Source organism: Chiloscyllium plagiosum, unplaced genomic scaffold (assembly GCF_037043375.1).
Source record: "Chiloscyllium plagiosum isolate Xiang-an unplaced genomic scaffold, Cpla_swu_hap1 HiC_scaffold_40, whole genome shotgun sequence".
Lineage (NCBI taxonomy): Eukaryota > Metazoa > Chordata > Chondrichthyes > Orectolobiformes > Hemiscylliidae > Chiloscyllium > Chiloscyllium plagiosum.
In genome coordinates, this window is record NW_028270178.1 from 58,527,634 (window position 1) to 58,539,870 (window position 12,237).

Here is a 12,237-nt window from a genome sequence, read left to right on the forward strand (position 1 = left end):
TGGAAATGACAGAAGCCCAGGACTGTATCCCTGGAATTTTGAATAGTCTAAAATGATGAGAGTTTGAGAGTCAATGAGCGGAACTGCAGGATTAGATAGGGAGAAAATATCGTTGTTGCTTCTGGAATCTATAAATAGGTTCATTGTCGAGTAATCTAACAATAGACTGGAACCCTTTCAAATCTCAGGCCACGTTGCATGCGATTGGTCATTAACAGTAAGGAAGCGTTCCTATGAATTTTTTCACTGAGACGCCATCAGAAGTCTCAGACTGACTGTTCATGGTCATTGCAAAGAAAAATCAAATTTTCAAGATGCAGGAAAATCTCAACGAAATCAACTGCTGATGTGCTTCCCCAATGTAATCACTGATAATTTTTAGGATGAGATTTTCAGGAGGACATTTAGCTGAATGAAACCAGGAGCAGGACGAAGCCATTCAGCCCCTACTGCCTCCTCTCCATTCAATGTGATCATGCCTGATTCCCAATCTCAACGCTATATTCCCACTTGCTCTCCAGAGGTCGTGGTGGAGAATGGTACAATTACAACAATTGGTTCACGTTTGTTGGAGGAATCGAACAGAAATTGAATGATCCCGTTGAAAATGGTGAGACGTTCTTAAACATTATCGTTCAGGGGGATATATGGTATCAGAACTTTAACTGACAGTGGAGTCAATAATGTGGAGGACAATTCATACAGAAGAGTACAGTGCAGGCCCTTCAGCCCTCGATGATGTGCTGATCGGTTAATCTACTTTAAGGTCAAACTAATCTGCATAACCTATCTTCCATGTGCCTATCCAAGAGTCGCGAAAACATCCATAATGCATCTGATTGAACTACCACCGCCACAGAGTCTGGTCGGTGCATAGAAAGAACTTACCTCTCATCTCCCCAATAACCTTCCTCTAATCACTTTTAAATTATGCCCCCTTATGAAGACATTTCTGTACTTGGAAGAAGTCTCTGGTAATTCATTCTATCTGTAGTTCTTGTCATCATATACACCCTTATCAATTCACCCCACATCCTTCTTCACTCTAATGAGAAAAGCCCCCAGCCCCTCAATCTTACTGCATAAGAAATGCCCTCCAGTCCAGGAAGCAAGGTGGTAAATCTTTTCTGCAGTGTCTCTAAAACTTCTGCCTTCAGGATCAATCTAGTCAGATTGCAGATTTAAAAAAAATCTGTGACTGATTCTGAACAAGCTTCACGTGGAATATGCTTTATAAATCACAGTCCCTCAGGTAGTTGGAGGGTTCGCCTTGTCAGGGTGTGATTTTGATTAAATCCAGGAAATGTCACTCCCCCACGGTCATTGCGTGACTGTTTTGCTCTTTATGACAAACAGAAAGCTCTCGCCTCTCTCGTGTCTGTTTCACAGGAATTCTGTGCTTCATATTAATTGGCCGCGAACAAAAAGGAAGTCTGGCTCTGATTAGTTCATTGTGAGGATAGCAGGAATCCTGTGGACCACGTTCATCCTCAGACCGACTAGAAATAACTTCTGCATGTGTCCTCCTAAATTCTGCTACTCTTCTCTTCCCTGTTTCCTGCATTTTCAATTTGTGTCATTTGCAAATTCTGAAGACATGACCTGTTATCTGGAGGTTGACAGTGAGTAAAGCTCGATGTCCACAACAAAGACGCCCAAGCCAAGCGTCAGCATGCTGACATCTCTTGATGTCAGTGACCAAGTCCTCATTGACAAAGTGGGAGTTTGAGATTCAGAAATTAAATAACTGTGACACTCTGTTCTATCCATTGACTCTCCACCCCTCAGTGAAATTCAAATAATGACCTAGTTCTCTGTTAAAAGCGTCAGTTGGAGCCGCCTCCATTAGAACGCCAGCAGGGCCCTCCACACAAACACCAAGCGTTGTGTCAACAAAAAACATCTCTTACTATACATCTGTTACTTTTGCAGATAATTTCAGCCTGTGTTGTCTCATTCTTGAACCTTATATTCGGGAACAGTTACTCCCAGAGGGCTCATGATTTTTGAAAGTCCCATCAGATTCCCAATCTGAACAGTTCCATTCTTTCCAATCCATCCCCAAGATTGAAGGTTCCGGACCCAGGAACAGATGCACGCAATATTCCAGTAATCTGTAGTGATTAAGCAAGTGAGCTCACTCTCCACCACCTTCTCGGGAGGAATAAGTGACAGTACAGACAGTGAAGGTCACATTCTTTAGGAGGGTCTCCCCATCAGAGTTTTCAGGTCCCCAGTTGATTAGAACAGAGTCTATGTCCAGATTTTTGCAGGGGCCTGACATGCAACGCCAGCCTGTGCTTCTCCAACAAATACCTGACCAATGGATTGATTCGTTTATGAATGAGTTAATGCAGAGAAATATTTATACTTTTCAGTGTAATTCTCTGGTTATACAATCGACTAGAATCTGCTGTAAATGATAGTCTCCATGAGGTGTTCAGAAGTATATCAGGTATTCGTACAGTAGATATTCAACCCTTTTGAATGGCTGGATTTAACCCAGTGGAAGAGTCCCTGTCCTAAACACACGCAGGTTCAATTCCCAAGCTAAGTCACAGGGCACAGGTGTCACATCGGTTCCCTTGGAACTGGCTGTCCAAGCTCCGTGTGTAATTCTCAGTGTCCCTCTGTGCAGCCTATAGTTAGGCCCGCAGTGACTCCTTCCTGGATGTGCCTTTCCCCTTGGGGAACATTGAGACATGGAGATTCTACAGAGGCTGCGCAGTGGGGCCTGATCCCTGAGTCCCATCAACCTGCGGCTGGGTCTCTTGACCTCACAATGGGAGATAACCCTCTCTCAGCTCGAGCTGGAGATTCAACAACATCCAATAGTATTTCCCCCTGGAGCACGGCCGCTTAAATGTGAAGGAAAGGAAGTCAGAGAAAGTTGCTCGGGTAGAGAGATTAGTAGGGAGAGAAACTGAAGTTCTCACGTGTCCAAAATCAGGTTGGAATGCAGTGACTTCAGCGACTCTCGCTGTCGTTTGCCATTTGAACTGAAATGATTCTGAAATATGAAAATTAAATCGAGGAACATACTTCGTGTCAATAAGGGGGAAAGTGGACTTTATATTCCAACATCAATAAGTGTTCAGCGTAATTTTTAATGAATCCTAATCATACGTTACGTATTATATTGGCAATTAACAAATGCTCACAATCTGCTGTAGACACTTACTTTTTCTGAGTTCCATTCGCTTTCGTCAAAAATTAAAAATGCAGCAATTAAAAGGATTTAGTGACAAAGAACAAAGAGGGAAACCGGAGGCAACGAAAACAAAATGGAAGTGCAGGAATGATGAGATAACAAAATGATAAGGGTGCAAAACAGAACCTCTGCATCCCAACTTTCTTGCCCAAAGTTGCTTGGAAGCACAAAGTAATAGGTCGGGAATGGGGTTTGTGGTGGAATTGAGCATAAGTGCCAAAATATTACTGGAAGCTATGAAATGCTGGGACTAGGATTGGAATCAGGAGGTGTGGCCACGTGGCCAGGGTAGGAAAAGTCTTGAATGCAGCATTGTCAGAACTGGTCAATTAACGGTCGGTCAGCAGGGGGCGTCGTTCAATCAATGTGGGCAGAGGATATTCCGGTTCAGAGAATGCAGCAATCATATTTAAAGGCTGTTACCTATACTTTCAAACAACAGCTCTGGAGAGATATTGGCTACTAACAACGATTTAACATCAATTAGATTCAGATTGCTCCCTGATTCATTAAAGTTCCTGCAGGGTGCTTGGGCACAGGAACAGTCCCTGTTCTATCAAGGCCGGAGAAGATCAATAAGTCAATGTGGGCAAGTTCAAATAGACATTGCTGAGGTGGTGAGTACGTGTGGGGAACCTGGTTAAGTTGACAAAAAGAGATCAGCGAACGGACATTTTCTGGAAGGGTTACATGGTTAAACTGAAGAACTTACATGTGGCCAGAGATGAAAGTGAAATTGAAAGCAAAACACATCATATCCAGCCATTGCCAAATTCATGGCAGCAGACTGTCCTTCCAAAAGTTAAGGGTAAGGAGGATCCAGTGTGCCCTGACAGGGTAGATCAGCTGCTGACTGCAGTAACTGGATTATGGCGGGTTGTGGGGTTTCGGGGTTGTGGGGGTTGGGGGCCTCACAGTCACTTCCCGTGACCAACAGCAGCTCCACATCCCCTCTGCAAATTACACGAGAAACCACGCAGCAAGCTCCAAGGTTGTCGGCACCTCTCGTCTTCAGGCAATTAGACGAGAGCCAGAATGATCAAAACCAATGGAGAAAACAGATAGCAGCTTGACATCACTTCAGCTGTCAGTGCAGAGGTACAGCAACATCATAGTACCCGCATTTGCTAAGAAGGTTACCTTGAAGTCCTTAGATTTCACAAGTATCTATTTTGTGATTACATATCACCGTTGTGTGTCGCTATTTTCAATTAATTCTGGTGGGATGCATGACAAGACAATACCTTCAATTGCGCACCCCACTGGGAGCAGGGAGTCAGGGAACTGTCTACAGAAAGGGGCCATTGACAACAGCGCAAGTGGGGGTCGAGAAGAGCGCAGATAGGTGAATTGCAGCATGACCAAGAGCATCAGGAGCTTACCTGGTCAGAGGGTTCAGGGCTCTGTGAAATTACTGCTCGCAGCATGGAATAATGGACGTCCAGGTTCTCTAATGTGAGATCCTCAGAGGAACAGTGGATACTGGCATTCAATTTATATAAGGTCTGCCGGCTCAGGAGGGCGACTGGGCAAGAGTCTGAAATAATGGCAGCATCAGTCGCAGTGGCAGGGCCAATACTGGAGTAAATGGGTTAGGAGAGTGGGTCTGTTATGGGTATTCTCAAAAACCGTATAGTGCAGAGGGTCTTCTACTCAGGTAACTTTCCGAGTCGGAAGCAGCAGACGGATGGACAGACCCAGTATCCAACACAAAAGAAATGACCAGCTCCCCAGCACCTCCACATCCATCATCGGAATTTCAGAGGGGGCGTGTGAGCGACATATTGAGATCGCCTGTGAAAACTCACTCTCACGATAGCCCTAGTTAGTTCCTGGAGCACGGGGGAAGGGATCAGCCACAGTGTAGGCAGCTTGCTGAAGCTGCCTGTGTTGTGTGGTGGACTGCTGTCGTGCCTGAGGGGAGACGGAGAGGTTAGATGTCCCTGGGCGACATTGCCTGGACCAGCACTGTGTCACTCAGTGTTCCAATTTCACACTGCTACAGCACTGCCTTCTTTGAATTGTCCTAGTTTGCTGTACTGGCCTGGGGGTGTCCCTGTGGTTGTCGGGTTGTGCGAGCCAGTCGAATGCCTACGTCCGTTTTGGTGTAGTGAACCGCCCATTCCCGTCCAAGTTATTAAGTACAATTAAATTGTCCGTCCTGCTCGTCGTTCGATTGTGCAATGTGAAAACGTAAGCATATGTAAGGTCTGCACGGCAAGCTTTTCGTTCTCTGCTAATGGAATGTCGGACGAGGAGTCACAGATCTCCCTAAAGCGGACAATGACATCGAGCTAATGCTTGGCTGCTCTGCAGACACTGGATAACAGCCCAAACTCGGCGTGCCGTCTTGCACTGGCCTTTATTGCATCCTTCACGGTGCTTTCCAGCCACTGTTTCCCAGTCTGAAGCGGTGTCACAGGGGGATGTCAATAACAGGGCTAATGGTCACCAAGTGGGTCATATGCACAAGCTGTAATACGGTCTGCACATCTTGGGACCGACAGTTGAAAATACAGGAAATTTCGAGGACCCAATTGTAGAACGGGAGCAGTCACTTCAACGGGCCTGGGGCATCTTGTAGCATGGCCCGGATCTCTGCGTGGGTCCAGGTCTTAGACAGGGGAGTGCACCCAATCATGATGCGGGGAAACTGACAGTTGGTTGCCTGGTAATTTCGGCAAGCACTAGGGCTTCTTGTGAGTCTGGAGTTATCGTTTGTGTTGGGCAGCAGTGGTGATTCATACTGCCCGGCGGCTAATGTGTCCCATCGCGGGCTTGCTGTGTAATGCATGGTAAAAAAAATGCAGCCACTTCATTCAGGCCCAACGGGTCTGGCTTTGAAGCCAGCACGGGAAATTTCGGGTACTGTGGGGCATAGGGCGGTGTGGCTGTATCCGGAATTATTTTGATCACAGTGTCGCTTGTTATTGCAGCAATCTTTCACCTTCGCGGCCTGATACTGCTGGGCAACCTGCCGAAACTTTGCAAGACACTGCAGCATGTATACAGTGTCCTCGGAGGGGTCAACGTGCCCTCCCGTAATGGATATGGTCCAATAATCAAGCTTATCGAATTTAAAGGACCTCCCATCTGGCCAATTTCCTTGTGGACATGTTTAAAAGTCTCCTGTAAAGTGGGTAAAGTAACCGCCATCCCCTGTCTCTTTCAGCACAGTGTCTGCCAGTGAATCAGGGATAACAAGAGAATCTCATATCCTTATTTTGATTTTCACGTGTTGACAGGGGGCGTGGTGAGCACTGCAACCTCACAGCCAGAGTCCCAGATTCGATTTCAACCTTGGACGACTGTCTGTGTGCAGTTTACACATTCTCCCCATGGGGAGAAAGTGAGGACTGCAGATGCTGGAGATCAGAGCTGAAAATGTGTAGCTGGAAAAGCGCAGCAGGTCAGGCAGCGTTCAGGGAACAGGAGAATCGAAGTTTCGAACATAAGCCCTTCTTCAGGGATCCCTGAAGAAGGGCTTATGCCCGAAACGTCGATTCTCCTGTTCCTGGATGCTGCCTGACCTGCTGCGCTTTTCCAGCAACACATTTTCAGCCCACATTCTCCCCATGTCTGCCTGGGACTCCTCCGTGTGCTCCGGTTTCCTCACACAATCACAAAGGTGTGTAAGTCAGGTGAAATGGCCGTGCTAAATTGCCCATTGTGTCAGGTGCATTGGTGGGAGGGAAATGGGTCTGCACTGCTTCCTCTTCCGAGGGTCGGGGTGGACTGGTTGGGTCGACGGGCCTGTTTCTACACTGTAGGGAATTGAAACTTACATGTCTCCTCAATATCGTCTTGTACAACTTCGGTCCTGGGCCGTTCTCACCACATGGTTGGGGTTGCCCAGCTAGCACATCCCAGCAGTGGTGGAATTCCCTGCCTTCATGGCGTACTGGACGTCCTGCGCTGACTGCTAAGCATTGCACTTAGAAACAAAAAGTGAACTGGTGGAGCCCCGGTCAATTTCCTTCGAGCTGTGGAATCTCTTAGGATTGATGCGAAAAATTTCATCAGCAGTCTCTCATTCTATTTTTCCAGGCTTCCTTTGCCCTTCTGGCTCTCCCCTGGCTGGATCCGGGTTACGGCACAATCTCTGGCCGTGATTGATACAATCTGGACACAATCAAGCATCCAGCAGCATTAATCAGTTCAAGAATGGGATCAGGGGGTTCGAGCTCTCTTCGTGGGTATGTGAGAATGTCCCTTTCCTTGGCAGTAAGGTGATACCATTGGTGCTCACCAGAGATGAGCAAGGTATTCCGGTGCATCCCTGGCTGACCTGAGCTTCATGTGGCTTTGATATCACTGGGGTACTAGATTACCCTTCGGCCTTTGGTTCAGCTGTGTTTATAGGGTCGAGGAAGCTTATTGGTAGATTGTCTTGGGAAGTGTATTCCCTGGTTTGTGAATAACTCTGATCATGTATGGTTTCCCTTGTCAGCCTGTTTGGTCAATGCTGAGGCTTTTTGGGTGTTCCTTGTATGGCTTGGACAGGCTTGATTTTCTGTGTTCTTATTGGCCATGCAGTGTGTAGGCAGGTTTGCATGTCATTTCCCATACTGTTGAAAAATAAACTTTCAGATCTGCAAAGACATGACACTGAAGAGACACCATTCGTCTGTTCTGTGTATGAGAAGGAATTTATTAAATCAGCAAAGGTTCAGATAAACATTAATGGGCACACTGTAGAGAGGCCTGCACTGAGTGTGGAAAGAGATTCACCTGGTCATCTCTATTCAGTGAGCACGAGTATATTTACACTAGCGAGAAACATTTACTTGCTCCTTGCCAGGAAGTGATTAACTCGGGTCTCCAATCTCAGCAGATATGGACTTGTTCCCTCAAATGAGAGAAAATTTCAATGGTCTGACTTTGAAAAGAGCTTAAGGAGTAGCAATGATGTGACGAAACACCAGAAAACACATGAGAATCCTTGCAGTGCAGCAACAGCCCCTTCGGCCCAACAAGTTCACACAAACTCTCCAAAAGCACTCAAACCCATTACCCTCCCTTATATTTACCCCAACTATTAACCTACGGTATTGGTAATATATCATGACCAATTCAACTAACCGGCGCACCAGTTTGTCTTGTGGGATGAAATTTGAGGACCTGGAGGAAACTCACGCAGACACGTGGAGACCGTGCAAACGCCACACAGACAGGCCTCCGAGACTGGAATCGAAGCCAGCCCCTCATGCTCTGAGGCAGCAGTGCTAAACACTGAGCCACCGTGCGTGGAGAGGCAGTTAATTTGCACTGTGGGTAGCAAGGGATTCAATTACTCACTCGCACGTGTGACAACCCAGTCAGGTGGAATCTGTTTCGCTCAGTTGGCTGCTTTGTTCGCTTATAAAGCAGTGTGATGGTCGCAACGTGTTCGAATTCCTATCATTGGTTTGAGGTTAATTTAAAAGTTGTCTATCTCTAAATCTTCTCTGACCTGGTTAAATCACCGAACAGCCCTTTCTTTCTCAAATGAAGGGAGTAGCCTCTCCGGTCTGGAAAGACGGTAATAGTGCAAACAATCCAGTGAGGCCACATATGAATGCGATATGGAGTTATTGCATCGAGAATTGAACTGTGTTCGTTCTGTCAGCCGGGGTTTACTTCATTGGATGTGTTTAATCTCTTCAATTGATCTGGTGTTTAATTTTTCAGTTTTCAATCACATCAAATTCAAAGATTCTTTTCCCTGAATTTCTGTACAATTAGAGGAGACTGGTAGATATCCATTGACTGCCCTGTTCTTGATCCTTTTCTTCATTGTTAAGTGTGGATTTGTACTAAAAACTAGTTCGATGCATTCAGCATTTATGAATGCTCTTCACATCGAAATGAAGACCTTGTGAAGTATATTCACTTATATCAGAGAAAGAACAATCCTACAGTGAGAGCATAAGATTGTGTTCTCATCAGCGTGAACATGTTTATGCGAGCTCAATTAGTGGAAACTTATAAAGCATTTCCCACACTGCGTCATTAAAACAAATTATTGTCACAGTGAACCCGTTGGTGTATCAGGAGGATGGATGGCTTAAGTGCATCCTTTCCCCAATTCAGTACATATGAATGGCCTCTCGCCAATATCAATTCACTCGTCCTTCAGTCAGTTTGAGAAACGTCAGAGCAGGTGAATGGTCTCTTTCTAGTTGAACTCTCTTGTATTTCAGCAGTTTACCGGAATCAATTAATTACTTCAAATCGCAGCGGACGAATGGTCTCATACGAATGGTATGAACTCACTGGTGTCTCAGCAGATTGAATGACTGACTGAATGCTTTCCCATTCTTAGAACAGGCGAACGGCCTCTGTCCACTGGGTTCGCAGATGTAAAGTGAGATCAAATGATGGCCTGAACCCACTCCCTCTCTGAGAACACTTGAATGGTTTCTCATCAACATGAACACATTGATGGTACAGCAGTTCGTGAAAACTTTTGAAGCCTTTTCCATACTCTGGACAATTAAATGGTTTCTTCTCCGTGTGAACTCAGTGGTGAGTCAGCAAGTTAGAAAACTGAGTAAATCCATTTTCACTCTCAGAACAGTTGATTGGCTTTTCCCCGGTATGGTTGTACTGATGAATTTTCAGTACAGACAAGTAATTGAATCGTCACCACATTTCCGCACTTTCTCTCAGTTTCCCTCCAATTATGTCTCGATAGTTCAGATATTGAATGCTTTCACTCCACTGTGAATGTAGCTTTCTGCTTTCATTTTCAAAAGCCGGTGAGGTTAAGGCTACATGGAACAAAGCAACTCCATCAAATTCTGATGTGATGCTTCGTTTCAGTTTCCCAAATGCAAATCCTCATCTTTGATACCCGTCAAATAAAACCAGATATATCTCAGGAAGAGAGAACTCCTCAAAACACCAAAGCGTATGATTTTCATTCTTCGTCGGGTGTTGGTATTCCAGAACAGGTCAGCATTTATTGTTCATTCCTTATTTGACTGCACAAGGTGGTGATGAGTTGCTTTCTTGAACCATCGTTTCCGTGTGCTGTCGGTAGACCCAAATTATAGGGGAGTGAAATCCACAATTTTGACCCAGTGATTCTGGAGGAACGGCAATATATTTCCAGAGCAGGATGGTAAGTGGGTTGTAGGTCTTTCCTATCTATCTACTAACCTTTTCCTTTTAGATGGAACTAGTTGTGAGTTTGTAATGTACTGTTTAAGGAGCCTTGGTGAATATCTGCAGCGCATCTTGTGGATGGTGCAGACTGCATGTCTGAGTGTTTGGTTGTGGAGGGAATGGATGTTGGTCGATGTTTTATTAGTTGTGTGTTGCTGCTCAATTCAGCTGCTCTGTTCTGGACGGTGTTGAGCTTTTCAGTTTTGCTGCAAATGCACTAAGGAATCCTCAAGAAGGTTGTGATTTAAATGTCTCTTGCAACTCAGATGCTTACTAATCTGCTGTGCTTCTCCTGTGCATTGTTTCTTTAACACTGCAATCATCCAGGCGAACAGGAACTATCCCATCATGTTTCCTTCTGTATTGTAAAGGAGTAAAGAGTTGGTCGGGAAAGAACAAAAGAAAGTGAAGAACATTTGGTCAATGAGGTGAATAACGCTCTCGCTCGGAGAGTGAACAGCTGTTAGTGGAGACTGCCGGTGACAAATCATAGGTGGCGTGTCGTCGCAGGCTATGTGCATGACAGGCTTTCGGGAATCACGGAAATCTCTGACTATGACCTGCTCTTGTGGCCACAATGCTTTTGGCTGCTAAAGTTAGCTTCTCAAAGACATTGTGACTTTCACCGAACCAAACAAGGACTTTGCACACATCTTTCAAATGTCCGTCATGAAGCAACGTTCCATTCTCATCCCATGTTTTTCAGAACATGGTCTGGAACCTTCAGCGCTATGGTACTCCAAGTCATCAACGAAATATTTTCCTAATTCCACCACCTCCAGCGAAATACTATTACCAAACATATATTCCCCTCCCCGCCATTGTCCGCCTTCCCTAGGAACCATTCCCTCCGCGGGACCGTCGTGCACTGTGCCTTATCTCTCAACACCTTCCCATGGAGGTTTCCCTAAAATCGCGGTTTATGTGACACATCCATTCATCGAACATGAGAACGAGGAGCAAGACTATGCCATATGGGCATTAGAGACTGCTTCGCCATTCAATAAGATCATGCCTGATCTTTCCGTGGATATGCATCCACTTAACCAACCTCTGAAGGTAATCATTACTTCCTTTATTGTTCAAACAAAAATCAGTCCTAGCTTAAAAAAAACATTTATTGATGTATCATCAACTACTTCGTTGGGCAAGCAGTTCCATAGAGTAACAGCCCTCTGGTTGAAGAAATTCCTTCTCAATTCAGTTCTAAATCGGCTCCTTATAATCTTGAGGATGTGCCCTCTTGTCCTCGTTTCATCCTCCAATGGAAGCATGCTCTCTACTTCAATCTCACACATGCCCTTCATAATTTTATATGTTCCCATAAGATCCGGCCTAATTCTTCTGAATTTTCGATACAATCCTATTCCACATAGTCTCTTGTCATCAGTGAACACCTTCAAATCCGGAATTCTATCCGCCAGAATATTGCCCATTAACCCAATATTTCAATGTTCCTCTGCAAATTTTCACTGTCCTCCGCACAGTTTGCTCAGCTACTCACCATTGTGTCAACCGCAGACCTTGACACGATGCGCATAGCTCCAAAATCCAAATCATCATAGAAGTTGTAAGTAATTGCGGTCCCAGTACCAATCCCTGAAGCACACCGTTGATGGACAATAGAATAGCACTGATTTATCTCGGCTCTACTCTTCCTGTTGGACAAATAATCCTGAATCCATGCTCATACTTTACCCTTAACAGCATGCATACGTTTGCTGTCAGCCACTGAAGAAAAATTGTCGATGGCATTTTGAAAATCTAGGTACACCAATTCACTGGGTCCCGTTATACACATGCTCGTAATGCCATCATAGAACTCGAAAAGATTTTTCAGGCATGACCTGCCCTTCTTTAACCCATGCTGCGTCTTT